At 32.7% G+C, this 18105-nt stretch overlaps 1 long non-coding RNA gene across 2 annotated transcripts in view; it reads left to right on the forward strand.

The window, feature by feature from the left end:
• The window catches only part of LOC127493995 (uncharacterized), a 43863-nt gene extending 26515 nt beyond the window's left edge, over positions 1-17348 (forward strand). The window contains exons 2-3 of one of the 2 annotated variants that reach the window (XR_011387790.1): positions 1450-4073; positions 7139-17348. This is a non-coding gene — a long non-coding RNA (uncharacterized lncRNA). Of the gene's footprint in view, positions 1-1449 lie in introns of both variants that reach the window. The other variant, XR_007924689.2, reaches the window with a different exon arrangement.
• Positions 17349-18105: the final 757 nt, after the last annotated feature.

The following is an 18105-nucleotide window of genomic DNA, read 5'->3' on the forward strand; positions in this document are numbered from 1 at the left end:
TACTCATTTAAAGTGAGGAGGTTGAGTCAGATGGTCCTAAAATTTCTCTTGAACTCTGTTGCTATGAATCTGAACTGACATGATAGAAAGTAGGTAATTCAACTCTCTTGATGAAAGTGAAAGGAAAAAAGAAAAAATTTTAAGTGACAAGATTTCCTTCCAAGTCTATCAGAATTAGGAGTCAGTAGCATTTTGAATAAAGGGCTTATTCTGAAAATCATTGAATTTATAGTTCTTGGCTTCATATTTTGTCAACAGTGGACGAACTGGGATTTAGGAGTAATTGTCTCTGATTTAAGATTCCTTTTCATAACTATTTGAATTGTAGTCTGGCAATTTAATTCTTTTGACTGTGAAGGTATTTCTTCTTCTTCTTCATTATTATGTTGCATTGCATGGGTGCGCATATGTGAAAATGTACAGTTAACTATTTTAAACTTCATAAAGTTCATGAAAAATGTACATTGTGAACAGACTATGCATAGATTTTGAAAACTTTTGCACCAAATAAACTTATCTTTTAATTCCATTATTCCATGATGTTTTGAAATTCCCTCTTGAAAGACATAGTATTCAACTTGTCATTCTGCAATTGGCCACTTGGGCTTCACTATTCATTTTTTTACACTTGCCCATGTAGATATCTGTGACTCAAGTTTATTTGTTTCACCTGCTGTGTATCATTGAGCTGTTTGGAGTGGTTTCATCCTGTTGGTAGATATTTAAGTGTTTTTTAAATTTTTTATCAGTATTAAAAACAACTTCCAGAAGAGCATTAAATATGTTTTATAATACTTATGCAACTGATGTCTACACTTGAACATGATGATGTATCTATCTATACATATGTCATTTTGTATCTAGAATTGGAATGACCAATTCTGTGATTTTTAATGTTTTTTATTTATTTATTTACTTTTTCATTTTATTTAAGTTATACAAGTTTAAGGTATTTCATATAATACAAATTTAGGAACAGAGTGACACTTCTCCTTACCCTCCCTCACACCCATCTAATTTTAATTATATCCTTAATTTTAAATACACAAGTTAGACTTACATAATTTACCTGTTTTGAAAGGCATTGTTGTATGTTTATAGAAATGATATGATGTTTTAAATGTATTCATTTTCCTGAATAACAAGTTATAAATATAGTGTCCAAGCACAATTTTTTGCTTGAATGAACTCAAGTAGATAGTTTGGTAGTACTTTTTTAAGCATTTGTGGATTTAATGACCTATTTTGCAAAATGATATCAAAAAATATCACTCATATGAATGTTTAGAATATGAAGTTAAAAATGAATGAACTTTCAATTAATCATCATTGTGAGAATCCTAAAGGGAGGCATGATTTTCAAATATATTTCCTTGTAAGCGGGGTAATTTGTAACTGCACAAAGCATAATTTATTACCCTTTTCACACCCACCCCACCCAATATGCAGAATCTAAAATGCAATGGCCAGAAGACAAGAAAGTGTCACCAGAAATATGTGGACATGGACTCCAGGACTGCTAATAATGAGTGTGATCTTCTGCGGACAGCAGGGTTATGGACAAGGCCAAGGTAGGTGCAAGCACGTTCTAATTCTCAGAGAGCTGGATACACGTTCCAATCTTACCTTCATGTTTTAAGCAATTTGTTGTCTTTTCATAAACTTTCTTCTCAAAGTGTACTGTAATGCATCCGAATCAGTTAAATTGGATTACCACTGGTTATGAACCAGTATATCAAATTTTAAGCCATCTGACACTGGTATTATGCTGTTGTGGTAGATGCTGTGTGTGTGAGCTAGCACATGTGTTTTTGTGTTGTAGAATTTTACAAGAGCGTTCAGCATGTATAGATTTTACATTTTTGGAGAAGTTTTTGGATCTTCTTTTCATTAGTGGTTTTTTAGTTTGAACTTAAGTATTTAAATTTCAAGAGCATATTCTAAAGGGATGTGATGTCTTCCAGAAATTAAGTGAAAAATTTGATGTAGCTGTTGCCCTGCCAGTTGTATCTGGGAGAAAGGAATGATGCATTGGAGCTGCAAGTTTGTGTCCTCTAGTAAAGTCCTTCTTTCAAGGGTTGTAAAGGGCCATAGATTGTGCAACAATGTTGTCAATAAGCTGATTCGATCAATAGCTTTGTGGAGTGGCTTATATCAGAATTAGTTTCTGTGAAGGTGCTTTGTGGTAAGTGTTGTTTGTTGAGGTGGGTTGCCTGGCAAAGATAGATTGTAATTTAATAATTTATAGGATTAAAAAAAGAGTTCTAACTACACCATTGATATATTTTAAACTCGGAGGTAAGTTTATTTAACATTGTTTCTACATTTGTCACAACATAAAATGAAATCTGTGAGCAAGAAACGTGTAGATATGGGTAGCAATATTCCAGATAAAATAGTAAATCTGTACTAATAGTACACACACACACACACACACACAAAGGTTATGGAGTTGAGTTTTACAGTGCTTTGATTTCCAAAATATCCAAAAAATATTGTATGTATTCAAATGTGTTTAACTTATTTTAAAAGATGCTCAAAAAAGAGCATTGCTTGCTGTTTACAATTTTGTTCAATGAATTTTTGAAATGCAAGGATTTTTTTAAAAAATATAAATGCTTATGCATCTTTGTGTACAGATGTATATGCACACAATCTTAATAACTAAATGAGTTTTACTTCCCTATCATTAAGGATTTATGTCAGCATGTGGTAGAATCTTCATGCCCCTTTTCTGTAAAATAATGTAAGAAAATAATATTTCATACAACATAGTATTTTCTTACTGAAGATCTAATATAAGCATTGGTAGAGAGTAGCTCCCTCATAGTTCATTTGCCCAAGATTTGTTTATTACTCTGGTAATGTGTTGGATATCTTAAATGCAGCATGACAATTGTTTCTCTGCAATAGTGACCCAGCAGGACATGCAGTATTCTGTAGGCTTGCCCAAACCATTCCTTGGCCATCCCTTCCAAGGGTTATGGCTTGTTCTAGTGGGTAATAGTTTATAGAATATTTAAAAATACTTGGAGAAAAATAAGCATCTTCTCTCTTATTTGTCCAAAGCCTTTGCTCTTATATTGATTGAATTATATCAATATTGATTGCTCAAATCCTTTGATTGTGACCATCATTTGTTAAGGATGCACTGAAATCAATTCCAAGTTTTGCTATGTGAAACTTCTCATGGTAAATGCAAGTTAAGTAATTTAGTTTCCTTTTAAAAGAATAAATTAAAATAGACAATGATTCAAAGGATAAAACAACTTAATAGAAAACATAATGGAATGCTTTAATATTATGGCTAGGCAAATTGTTTCCTCTACAATAGCAAGATTGAGTGAAGCAGATTTCTTAGGCATAATGAGCAAATCTTATAATTTCAAATACAACCCAAGTTACATATTATTATTAAGGATCAATAAAGCTCATTGTGTTTTGAATGTTATTTTTCACTTTTGGATATGCATCTAAGCCAAATTTAAAAATGAAAATTTTAGATTAAACTTTACATTACCAGACAGCTTTTTAAATAAAAAGCTCCTTATTTTGATAAGAAAATGAAGCACTAAAAATCTAAAAAAATAAAACTTTCATTATATTATTTATAGCTTTTCCTTAAACATTGGTTATTGTGACTCCCAAAGTTGGGAATTAAGGTTGAGCATCAATGCAAAATGACCCTTACAAAAACGTACCTGTAAAATTAATGAAGTTCTTTCCACATAAATTTGAAACGGTAGGGATAATTGTAAAGTTACAAGTTCTTTGTATTTGTGAGTATATTATATTCTAATAGTTGGTAAATCATTGGGAAATCTGGATGTCCTTTCCCAATGAAACCGTGATAGAAATGGTAGTTAAGTTGTGAGAAGGAAAAGATCCATTTAATTGAGAATGGAAAAGACACATCATACTTGGTATGTGTGCATCCACCACTTAGAGTGTAACAGAGTATTCTATTAAAGAGTAATAGAGTCTGATTCTAAGTAAGAATGTTGGTCCATGAGCCTTCTAAGGGTACCAGTATCAAACTATAAGGAAAGGGATGGACAATGTTTTGGAATCAGGTGGATATCCTTTGTCTATTTTTTTTAGATAGGCCGAGAAAAGCATTGCCTTGGACATGGTTTCCCTGACATGTGACTTGTAGAGTGTGGTGCTTTTTCATACCCTGTTTTGGAATTGGTCCATCTCAATGCTGTTTAGGTCATTTGTACTGTAGAACCTACTTAATATGTGGAAATGAACCTAAACCTTAAGATGAAGTAGAATGCAGGTGAATTCTAGAAAAAAATACAGATTTTTTTTTTTTCTTTTACGGAACAAACTGTCATGGATAGTTGTATACAAATACATTTCCAAACACTGTTAGATATTGATTCGTGATAATCTAGTTAAAACTGAGCTGATATATTGTAAATATAGTAGTAATGTATAGCACAACCGACAAAAATGTGTTGCCTGGGAAGAGGTTCTGTAGAGAGCCCTGGAGAGTCTAACAGTTTCATAAAATTCTAGGAGATGATGGTGGTAGTTATGTTCAGAATTGAAAAATTATTTCTGAGCTCAGCAATCTAATTTGTACAAAAAATGCTTAAGTTAAAATATCTACCTTATTGTATTGAAGTAATAAAAATTATTTTACAAAGTAAGTGCAATGTGTGAATGCCAAGTGCTTAGGGTAAAGGTGAATGTTGGATAAAAATTAAGATAATGATTATGACTTTAGTCATAGGTAAATAGGTAAACTATTCCTAAGTATTATTTGATAAATCATTTAAAAAGCTGTTTTTACTTTAATGGCTTTAGTAAAGGAGTAATATATATTTTTGTTAGATAAGAAGGTTATGTTATTTTTCTGGTATATAAGAGTAACATCAAGAATGGAATGGATATTATATTACAGTCTGTTTGGAAAAGTGAGTATGCCAGTTTTTTGAATTACTGTTGTTTCAGTGTTATTTTTTTCTAATTAGAATTTATATATAGTATGATTTTCACATGTTTGAATACACAGGGAATTTTAATCAACTGAATTTCCCAGATATGTTTACTTCTTAAGTTCCAAATAGTAGTTCTGATAGAAGATGTGAAAGCTTTTGAAACTGAGGAAGGAAGCAGGGTGCACTCATGCAACACACTTAGATTTTGATGACAAATCAACTTAATGTATTCTTTGTTTTCATGACAAATTTTCAGCCAGAGATTGAGCACTTGAAAATTACAATTTGAAAATATCTGACAACTACAATTTTCAGTTTCGTGATCTATGTGATGAAATAATATTTCAGTTAAGGACCAAAATTTCAGAAAAGCATATCATTTATATGTCTAATTTAGTAAGTTCTCAAACTATATATCATCAGATGTTCTTGAAATTACCAGATGTAATTATATGAAGGCAGTTTCTTATGTTTGGTATTTCATTGTGACACATCCAATTTTTCTCTAGTGGGATCAGAGACAAATCTATTCAAGGAGAAAAGAAAGGAGTTGAAGAGCTTTTACTATCTTCCTCTTCCTTTTCTTTACCTCCTTCTTACTTCTTTCATTCCTCTTGATCTTTCTTTAGTATATACCAAAGTTATTTTGATTGTTTTTCTCATTTTCTCTTTCATTCAAAAAATAGATGTGATTGTGTGTTTCTCGGTAATTAAAGATAGCACAATTTGAATAAAAGTCTATAGCTGCAGCTTTTTAATTAGAAACCTCCGATTGACTCATTTATGAGTTTGAATATCTTATGATCACTGTTGATAAGGAATAATTGCTGTGATAGACCTTAATGTCACCTAGAGTTTTTTGAGATTGCTTAGCAAATTATTTTCATTTCATAAATGGATATTGTTTTAAGAGAGGTGAGGTCAGAGATTTGGCAGTGAATATTGAATGATGATTATTTGTGTATCCCAGGAGGTCTGACCTTAAATTGTCATCAAGCTAAGTAGTGGTGAAATTGAACTCTGCTTTATAATAGAATGCTTACAGTTTCTGACATTATACCATTTAAAGAATTCATTTGTGCAAAAAACTGTATATCTCTATGGTGAGATTTAATTGAATATCACTTAATCATTTAAGTCATTTTAGCTTTTGATTCAAACTTTTCAAAAATATAAGTACAAATATCCAATATTCAAAATTCATTTATATACCTACTCTGAACAACATCTGAAATCTTAGCAGGCTTTCCTAGCGACTTCTTTTATTTAAAAAAAAATCATGGAGATTATATGCAATGCACTATATCTATAGCATAAAGTGTTCATTTTATATGATAAACTGGGAAAATATAGCAAATTAAAAATACAAAGGATTCACTTTAAAAGCAGTAATTTCTTGAAGAACTTATCTCCAAAGTTTGGATACTTGAGAAAATCTGCATGGAGCATGCATTTCAGATTCATTGCAAACATTTGAAGGTGTGTTTTTAAAAGTAGTCACTGCAAAGCCTTTTATGAAATCTGTACTGGGGAATAAGGAAATTGTAAGCTATAATGTCTATTTAAAAAGATTTAGTTTGGAGCTGCTGTATTTCCTCTTAAAAATAGCTTAATGTTTTCCACATAAAGATATTCTTCCAGGATTTATATTGGGAAACAGTGCATGAAATAATTTCATTAAATTTTGCTTTTGTGTTTTAATGTTTTCCTGATCATCAAAAGTCATTGCTTTGGAAAAATGGCAAGTAGTAGAATGATCCTTTGTATGCATGAATAACATGGTAATATATACTTCTTTTTATCAATTTGCAGTCTATCACCAAATATTTGGCTGGCATTCATTCACAATATTTTTTAAAAAACTGTTCTTACCATGCAACATAATTATGTTTTATTTCCTATTTATTACATTTTGTTTATTCTTTGAGGTAAATACACATTTTAAAGAAGGTTCTCATACTTTCTTAAATTAATTTAGTAAAATTATTATAAAGACAATCTCAAGTCATTTAAGTGTTGAAATTGAAATATATTTTATTTGCACATTTTTGGAGACTCCATATTTTATTTAAAATTAAAGTCTAACTGGGATTTTGGTTATCTTTGGAATATGTTATGGAATTTGACATTAAGAATAGGGTTAGGGTTACGACATTTTATCAACTTGTCTCTCCCAACCACGTATGCAGAGAGAAAAGAAGGGAAATTTGGAGCAAAGAGATGATAAATAGCCAGGAAGATAGAAGGAAGAAGTGATAAAGGTAGGAAAAAGAGGGCAAATTAATAGGAGCAGGTATGAGAAATATCTAAGCTAAGGTTCTCTAAGATACACTACTAATAATCATGGTAAAATATAACACAAGTTCCTAAAGATTAACTCATCTATGAAATTTTTATTAGGACTTTACCATCAAAGAAAAGAATAGGAATATATTGGGCAGGGAAAAGGGAGAAGACTGAGGTGCCAAGTATCACACAAGTATTCACCTGTTCCCACTTTGCCCTGGGGACAGCCTTCTAACCTGTGTATGAATGGGGAAAACTGGATCTTGAGAGCGACATCAGTTCCTTACGTACGACGTAAATACCAGGGCATGGACATGGGAGGCCAGGAGATTTCAGAAGGCCTTACATGTGAGACTGGACACCTCGCCTTCAGCAGAAATCCTGAGTTACTCTTAATTCTATTATTTATGTCTGCCTCTTCAACCTGTGTTACCATTCCTACCTCAGCAAAAAGACAAGCTTGGGAATCACTTTGCTGTCACTTATTAGGTTTCCTTTAAAATGCTCATGAATTACACATGAATTTCAAAGTTGCCAAGTGAGATTTCAACTAAAAAAAAAAAAAAACTGGCATTTTTCCATTATGAAGGTTGTACCCAGTGTTCATGGTGTTTGACTTAAAGGGACATGGCCACATACATCAGCAACTTGGCTTCCCTAAATCATTTCTTGTCTGAATGCTTTTTCTAAAAACTTAGGAAGCTCTAAGATTTATATATGGTCATCTAACAGCAGGATCCATTTATCAACTGTAGCTTTAACAAAGCATAAACTGATTTGGCTCTTTTTGTGTTTAGTTATGTGTAACATAGTAATTGAGTTGCAATGTGTCTTGTTTTTATTTTTTAGTGCTTTTTAAAAATTATTTTCCTCTTAGTAACTTCTCATGCTTCTCTGTAAGATTTTCCTTTCTCTCCTTTCTTCATGTAGCTATCTTCCTTTTATCATTATATTGTATATTCCTTTAGTTCATGTGTCACCTATCCTGTGTCTCTTCCTATATTCTTCATTCTTATTTTGCTTCTGCTTCATGTAGTTTATATAGCTCCTCCGGCAACACTGTTACTATTTCTTAATAGATGCTATAATTATTTACTTGTGTCTTTTCATTATTTATTTACAAAGTTGTTAATGGATTGAACTATATATTTAGCTGTTCAACATATATTTATGAAGTGTTTACCCAAGGTAAGGTATTATCCTGGCTGAAGAAAATTGACCACTCTGCCATTGTGAAGTTTAAAATGTGGAGAAATAGATGATAGACAATGAGCAACATGAATATGCAAAGTATATTAAGACAATGGGCAAAAGATAAAACTGTGATGGGGATGAGAGAATTATGAGAGAATAATTTTTAGTTGGATGCTCCAAAAATAGCACACAGAAAATCCAAAATTTAGGAGTCCAATGTGGTGCAGACTGAGTAATACAGAGATTTGGGGCAGGGACATTCTTTGCAGAGTATAGAGCAAATAGGCTCACCTAGAAGGGTATCATTTCTGGTAGTTTTCAGGAAAAGTGAAGTTATTGTGGTTATAGCAAAATGCGTAGGGTAGGAGTATTAGAAGATCTGAGAGCTGCAGAAGAGGAGGGGAGGGATGGGGATTTTGTGGCGTCTTACTTACTATTGCAGTGACTTTGTCTTTTATTTGGAATGAGGAAGAAACCTGATAGGGATTTTGATTCTTTCTGGTAATTTTTAATGATCACTTCTTAGATTTCAGTAGTTTTGCTTTATTGGAATCAGGTATAAACTAGTACATCAAAGTAATTTTACATTCTAATTTAAATCAATTAAAACAGGCTTTTATTGTTTTATCTTTCCCATTACTGAATCCCCCAGCTTTAATTTATTTGAAATCATTCTATAATAGTGAACCAGTGCAAATTTTTCATAATGTAAAACCTATTCTTCCTCGTATTTAGGTACTTAATTGAAGATGCCATTAGAAAGTTCACTTGTTCTGTTGAAAGATGTTGATAAAACTGTTTTTAAATTACGATCACATCATTTGGTACTTTATTAGGTTGTGTTTCTCGAGCTCAAATGTAGATAGTGGTAATGAATTTGTACCTCAAAGTGGATGACTTTTCTATCTAGAATCAAGGATATATATGCAAGTGGGAAAACTTAGTGATTTCAAATCTTGGCAAGTGAGAATAATCTATAAGGTTAGTTTGTTAGTTTCTGGTGGAACTGTACTCTGGTAGGAAAATGTGTCCTTCTATGAGGCAAGCATTTGATCAATTATACTTTATTTTTCACACTTTTTGTTTTCTACAAAATATGGTTTACATGATTTTCTTGGAAAGATTAACCACTCATGGTATACCAGAAGAAGAAATACTGAGGGAAGACAGTCAGGTACATGTTAATATTGTTTAGAAAACTCAAGGAGAGATAAGAAGGAGAAAAATACACAGAGGTGAAGAGAAATGGCATAAATTTAAAAATAGGGATAAGAATTATTATCACATAGTGAATCCATCTATAGTAATGAAGATGAAATTAACCCAAGTGTATCATGGGAAAGATGTCTATAAGGTTATCAAGAAGGAGGAGGGAAAAAGGAAAAAGACACACAATTACGTAAGCAAATCAGTGCTGTGGAGGCTATGAAGTGTGAAGAAGGTTAAGTGATCTAAATGGCTGAGTGTAACTGTCAAGTGGAAGAGGCACTGACCTAGCATAGAGTGGTCAAGGACTTTTGTTTTCTTAAGGAAATGGTTTTCAATTAAAATAGAAATGAAGAGAGGGGTAAGTACTTAGAAGATCTAGGATGTTATGAGTAGAAAACAAAGCAGATATAAAGTTTCTAAAATAGAAAATAGCTTGATATTTTCTTGGGAAGCCAAGAGTGCCTTCTTAGATGGAAAATCCATGAAGAAAGGACACAGGCATGTACAGAAACTCTCAGGAACCAAATCGGGATTTTGTAGGTAAAACTTGGATGTAAATTAAATCCACTGAAACATTCAAGGCTGACACGTAATACGATCAGGTTTACTCTTACATAGCTTTCTCTGTTTTCAGTATAGGTGAGGATGTACAATTAGGAAGAGAAATAATTTATCTGACTACTGCATCTATACTTTAGGTAGCTAGAATTATGATTGTAGTGATGAAATTGGAAACAATAGTCGTTTGAGATTAAAAGTTGTTTTGCAAGAAGAGCTGATAGGGCTTAGATCAAGAATCATACCAAAGTGTTTAAACAGGGGCATGGTGGATTATGGTTACTTTTATTGGAAATGGGACTGCTTGATGACATGGGATAGACTGCAAGTAGATAGGCACATACATGTAATTGATTTTTACTTGTTTTTTTTTTTTCCATGTTAAATTGAGATGTCTGTTGGAATCTAAATGGAGATGACATATAGACACTCAGAAGATAACAGAAATGTAGTTGGAGAATCCTAGGTGTATAGATTTTGTTTACAGTCAAAAGTCCAGGGCAAGGTTTAAAAAATCACAACTCAGGAGACACAACTTGTTGGTCTGCGAACTGTTCTTGTATGCTATTTTTTTAACATTTGTAATTAAAATGTAAAACATACAAAAGAATTTTGATGAAAGCAGTCACTTAAATTTGCCTTTTTTCCTCCTAAAGCCTACAATATTTGCCATCTGAATATTTGCCACAGATTTTATAATCTTTGGTCAGCATAAAACCCTGTAAGAAAGGGGTATTGCTAGAGAAAATAATAACATAGTAGTGGAAATTAAAATTATGTCTAGAACAGTATTTAGAATGGAGTATTTAAGCATGGATATAATAGACCATAGACAATACAATAACAACAAATTAATTATAAACATGATCAATAAAGACATTAGCAGCAATAAAGGAAATGTCGTCATCAGACTATTCAGTCAATGTCACAAGGAGTAGAGACAGGCAAGGGTGCTATATTCGAGAGTATTTGAGAGAAGGCTTAAATAGTTTCAACAACGAGAACAAATGGAGGTTGGCATTAATTCTAGTCTGAGATTTAAGGAAGATCAAAATACCTCAGGCTTTTAAAAGCGATCTTTAAAGAAAGAGAACTTCATTATAGCATTCTGTAAGGGGAAAGAACAAATTCTATCTTATGGCAAAAGATCACTCTGGCTACATGTTATGCCAATGTGGAGGAACAATTAAATTAGCCAAGCAACTAGTGAAGCCAAGGTTCAGGTAACCTTGGCGAAAGAAAAATTGGTATAAAATCCATACTGGAATGATCATAAAAGTGAACAGGAAGAAGAATATAGGTGTAATGTTTGGTAAAAATTTGTCAGACCTCCTGTCCCTTGTAGTGGGGTGGTTAAAATAAGAAACTCCCAATTTTGTGTTGTTTTTATTTTTAATTCAGATTTATAGATCCAATTTTGGAGATTACGGTTTAATAAGTATAGAACCTGAAAAAACAATTTAATTGTCCTAGTGAACAAAATAAAATCATGACTGTGATGATTGATGCTTTGTATTCTTCACTCCTTTATTATTCATCAGCATTTGGGAAGTTTTGCTCTAATTCCATGCAAATCCATCTGATAAACTTGTTCTTTTGTGCTGCTTGAATATTTCCTACCTGTCACCTTTTATAGTTCCTCACTTGTATTGTTGCTTTCCTATTTGGGCCTTTTTTAGTGATCGACTGCTTTATGCAGTGATGTACTACTGTCATGACAGTAGGCACCACATTATATGGTAAGTATGATACTTTTCAAAATCCCTCCCTTGAATATATCCTCTTCCTGAAGCCTGAAGTTCCAAATGTTTCGTTGAGCTGTAATAATCATCATAGTAAAAAAAAATAGCTTTTCTGCTTTGTACATGTAGTGGCTTCTAATTTGAGTATCTATTTTCCATACATTAGTGAGCTCCTATATTATGAAAATAAATTCTTACTTCCCAAAAATACCTTTAAGTCTAATCCTCACCAGTGAAGATCAATATATAGCCAAAATGTATTAAAATATTTCTTTACATGTACTATTTACAGCCTTTCAAAGGTGTTAGAAAAATGATTAATTTTAGTTTGAAAGAATGCACAATCAGTATTGAAATGATAAAAATGTAACATATGAAGAGATAATATTGTTAGATTTAAAATAGTTATCAAAAAAACTAAGTAATATTTATATATGTTTCTGATTGGCATGCTGAATCAATTTCAAGTCATTTATCAGTATGGACATGGTAGAAAGAGATTTTATTTCCTCTGGCTCAATTCATTGATGGTTGCAATGGCCATGGCTGGGCCAGCCAGGCCAAAGCCAGGAGCCAGGAGCCAGGGGCTTCTTCCAGGTCTCCCAAGAGAATGGCAAGGCCCTAAGCATGTGGGCCATCATCTGCTGCTTTTCCCAGGCTCATTAGCAAGGAGTAGGATGGGAAGTACAGCAGCCTAGACAGGAACTTGAACCTACATGGGATGTTGGTGTCACAGGAGGTGGCTTTACCCTCTATGCCACAATACTGGCCACAATATATTTATCTTTTTACCAGAATGTTTAAATCAATTAGAAAATGGACTCTACAGTTCTCAAAAGTAGATTCTTTGACTAGGAATGAAATGATTTTACCACAATCACTAAAATACATTTCTTTAGAAATATGATTTTATGTTGCTTCTTTATTTTTATTTTTAAAGATTTATTTATTTCTTTGAAAGATCATGAAGATCAAAACCATTTTCATAAATTTAAAATAACATAGAAAGTAGTATAATTATCCATTACTTCCTTAATATGTGTCAATTTTTTTCAATTAGGTAGAAAAAACTGGCTTGCTTTAAAATTAATAGATTTTACTTTTGAGCAGTTTAAGTTGACCAAAAGGAGTGAGTGAATTTTTCTATACACCCATCAGTCTCCTCCAATTTGTCCTATTTTTAACTCTTAGCATTAGTGTGATACATTTGTCATGATGATGAACCATTATTGGTACATAATTACTACTAATCTCCAGAGTTTTTATTAGTATTAACTTTTCATGTTATATGTACTATAGATGTTGAAAATGTGCAATGGCATGTATTCACCTTTATAGTATCATATAGAATAGCAGCTTCATTTCCCTAAAGGCATTTCATGCTGTCTCTGTATACTATCCTACCTCACTTCAATTCCCTAAAACAAACAACACAACGATATTCTATGATCTCTATAGTCTTGCCTTTTTCAGAATGCCTTAGAGTTGGAGTCATAAAGCATGTAGACTTTTCATATTGACTTCTTTCACTCTGCAATATCCATTGAAAGTCCCATTTTTTTTGTCTTTTTGTGATTTGATATAATACTAGTCTATCATCTAAATATAGTGGAATTTATTTATCCACCAGTTGAAGAACATTTTGTTTGCTCTCAAGTTTTGGCTATTATGAATAAAGGTGTCATAAATATTTGTGGCTGGCATTTTATTCTTTTTTGCTGTGTGAATATGAATTAAAATTTCAACTCAATGTGTAAACATCAAGGAATTTGAATGTTGGATCATATGTGTGTTTAATTCTGAAAGGGACTGCCATAGTGAATTCTAGGGTGACTGTATCAGATGGCATTAAATAGCAAGAAATGAGAGTTCCTGTTGTTGCTCATCCTCACTAGCACGTGATGTGATTAGCGTTGTACAGTTTTCGTTATTGCTTTAATTTGCATTTCCTTAATCACAGTGATGTCAAGTATCATTCAGTATGCTCATTGTATATCTTCTTGGGTGAATGTCTGTTGAGATCTTTTTTTAAAATATTTATTTATTTATTTGAAAGGCAGAGTTACAGAGAGGCAGAGGCAGAGAGAGAGAATCTTCCATCTGCTGGTTCACCCCGCAGATGGCCACAATGGCCAGAGCTGTGCAGATCTGAAGCCAGCAGCCAAGAGCATCCTCCAGGTCTCCCATGTAGGTGCAGGGCGCCAAGGACCTGGGCCATCTTCTACTTATTCCCCAAGTCATAGAGAGCTGGATTAGAAGTGGAACAGCCATGACTTGAACTGGCACCCATATGGGATGCCGGCACTGCAGGTGGTGGCTTTACCCGCTATGCTACAGTGCCAGCCCCCTGTTCAGATCTTTTGACCATTTTTAAACTGAGTTGTTCTTTTATAATTTGGGATATCAGATGTTTATTTGCTATGCATTTTGAAAAGCAATTTTTTTCTCTGTGACTTTTCTTGTTCTCTTCATTTTTCATAAAGCAAAAGTATTTAATTTTGATTTTACAGAAATTCAACTTACCAAAGTTTCTTTGAGTAAACCTAGAAACTCAGATTTTTGTCATTTCAGACACTTAATATTCAGGCAATGACTAAATAGGTTCCCTTGAAACAAACATAGTGTATAAAAGCTCTTACCTCAAAACAACAAAATACGGAAATTAAAAATGACTCATCTCTTACTACTATCTCTTCAGTTATTCTTAGTTCAGGAACAGACAACTAAACTTTATGAACAGACATTCGTTTTGCAATGAAATACCCTATGACACTTACATATCAAACCTTAATTCTGTTCTACATTATTACTCTTCAATAAAAATGTAAGTAGCCATAAATGAAAAACCTTTGCAATGTTGTGTGTATGTGTGTGTGTGTGTGCGTGAGTGCGTGTGTGTTTGTGTGCGTTTATAGCCAAGTGTCTCTTTCAGCTTTTTCAATTCTCCCCTTGTTATTTCTCTAGGATGGTCATTGTTAGTGTTTACAAGACTTTGTAAATAAAAATACATCTCCATCTCCACCCCCACTCCAGTCCGACATGCTTCTGTGTTGATGTAGTCAGCTGAAGGAAAGGTGAAGAGAAAATCATGTGTTACCCTAGGTTGAGGGGAAAGACTAATTTATTTACCTTGCCAGAGCTTGCTTCTACACTGTCTTTGTTCCACTTGAGGTGTGTAAGTTTTCTGTTCCCCCGGCCTCTCCAGCCCTATCACCCTCAGTGATGCATAGTGCAGCCACACGTTTGTGTCTTTATCATACTCCTTCATGGCTCATGTCAGGGGTTGGATGTAAGGAAGAAAATGTATTTTTGTTATATAGAACATGGGGCAGAATCATAAGGTAGGTCAGGGTGCCAATGGATCTTGTTTTTGTCCTTAAATCACCCACCCCTACAATTCCTACCACATGGAGGGCTAAAGCAGATTTGTGATTCAGTCTCAATTAAAATATAATATTAAAAACCAGGAAAATCTGCATGATCCACTTCATTTTCTCCTCAAACTTGCTTTAACAGAGCATTCCTAAACCACAACTAATGTGTGTTATCTCATCAACCCCAACACAGTCTCCGAAGAAAAATAGATCAATTTCGAGAAAATTATGTACCGTATCTCTGCTTTGATTTTTTTTATCACTTTCTCCAGAAGCTCCAAGGAAAATAATTAAAAATTATCTCAAATTGTATTTTTCCAAGATATTTCAAATATTTAAAGGAACATTTAGTAACATCTTGAAAAGCTGAAATTCTATGAAAAAAAAACTTACAAGATTGGAAATTATATGCAACAATTTAGTCATGAAAAATTTAATACAGTGATATAAGCAATTTTTAAAAGGTGTCAATTATAAATATGCTTTGCACTTTTTTGTGCATGTGAAGTGCTTAGGAAATTATAAAATCAAGAAAGCAATGAAACACCTCTAAGTTAGAGGTAGGAATGACACAGGGTGAAAAATAAGCAGAAAGTAATCCTGTAGAAAAATCAATAAATTCTCCCTTTTGCCCTCTGTGTATTTATCTTTTACCTAGCACAAATAGAAATAAACTCACTGCTTGGTTTCTGTCACTGTGAATGTCTAACTTAGCAGAAGCTATAACAGATACTCAATATGTACAACAAGAGATGAGATGTAGGTTTAACATAATTATTTCATTGATTTGCATGAGTACCAGTGAGGAATTTCCACTTTAGCTATTTTTTTCTAAGTAAGTGTTTAATTGAATTCCAGAAGTCATTTTACAATGGGATATGACCAGAATATAAATTTGCTTGCAAGAAAACTTGTTTGTACACACGGGCTTGAAAGCAGTTTAATGCTGCTCTAAGCCCTTCACAGACTTCCATTTCTTACTTTATGAAACAGAGATAATCTCATAAGATGTGAAGGACGTAAAAGATAATGCTTGTAAAGATGCTCTGAGCTCTCAGAGTAGGCTCTATTAACTTTATTGTTGTTGACATTTTGGGTCTACAAGGCTACCATTTGCTGGCACTTCAAGTCTGACTCTGGATTAGGTCTCTTGGTATGGGATACTCTGTTTAAGGGGTTGAGAACAGGCAGACAACATGACAATTCTATCTTCCTATGTGATGCTGCTCTACTTCAGTGGACCCTTTTTGAACCTTTTCAAATAGATTTTATCATCTGTAAAATGGATTCCAACATCATGTGGTTTTATTAGGACAGGTTAGTACACAGAATGGGAATGGACAATACTAGGTACATGGTTTGTGTTCAAGTAAATGGAAACTATTGCCTGCATTTGTTTGTCACAGAATCCATCACTCTATCCTATATACTTAGTCTTTATGACACTTCCTAGCACATGGTAGGTAGGAAATCACTGTTAGTACCTCAGCTGCATTGAGGTTAATTATATTGAATTTATCTCTCTTCAGGTGAGAATATATCCCAAGATACCTAATTTAACTGAGTCAAAGTTGATATTTCTTATAAATCAAATTTGATTTCTGAATTTTCTCTGATTTCACAGAGCATAAAGATCAATACATAAAGTGTGTATTTCTGTCTCAGTCCTCCTAGCCTTGTATTTGCTGGAGTATGGAACCTAATTTCTGAATATTTCTGCAGTGCCCTTCATAAGAACTTCTCCAAATATCATAAGAACTTCTCTGGATGGTAAGACTTTTGCACTGCAAGTAGAAAGAAGCTATCCTAATATTCCAAAGCCATTTTAAATGACCCATTATAGTTTCCATGCATAATTTTTGTGTGAATTAGAATTACTTTATTGTTACATTTTAATTTGGGTATGGTAAAGTCTATTAGTGTTTTTCTTGAAATACCATACTATTGTTGTTACTATTGCTGGGATTCATCATTATATATGTTTAGCAGAATGAAATATGACCAATATATATGTTTCATACAGGTAAGAATTCTCATCTTCTTTGTTCAGTGATCCATACCTGCTTTCTGTCAGTTGATATTTACTGTTTGCATATTGAATGCCAAATCTTTTATTTTCCACCAGTGACTTACTAGCAATGGCCTACATTATAGTAAACCAAAAATACTCAAAAAATAAAACAAAAACACCTGAACCAAAAAAAAAACCAAAAAACCCAAAACATAAACTTGGAGAGTATGCACTGAACTATTTTTGAGAAAATAGGTTTCTCTTTTTTTTCTCATTACAGTTACAGTTCTGGTAAACTTAATAGTAATAATGCCTGTGAAGTTTATTTTGGATCCTAAAATTGAAGCTATTAGACAATGTGCAGTTTTTAATAATAATATTTTTATTTTACTACTAAACATTTTATTCTATGAGTTTATCTTAATTATTAAAATTCAACAGATTGATAGGATAAATATCTGACAGGATAACTTAAAACATCTAGTGTTTCATAATAAAATATTTTCATTTGGTAGATAATAAAGTTAGCATTTCAGGTGAAAATATAATATTATAATGCATATATGTAAGTTTTCCTTTAGTTGTTTTGTTCCTAGTATTGGCTTTCCTATGGCAGTCACCTTATAAGTTTATAAGACTCATTTTTAGAAGAAAAGAAAAAGCTAAAAACATAATTTACTTGTTTTAGCAATACTTTTTTTTAATTTATAAATTAACATAATGCAGAAGGGTAGTTTTATGTGAATGTATATAAAAATTCCCGACATAATATCCTACAAATA

This window comes from Oryctolagus cuniculus, chromosome 4, assembly GCF_964237555.1.
Source record: "Oryctolagus cuniculus chromosome 4, mOryCun1.1, whole genome shotgun sequence".
Classification (NCBI taxonomy): Eukaryota; Metazoa; Chordata; class Mammalia; order Lagomorpha; family Leporidae; genus Oryctolagus; species Oryctolagus cuniculus.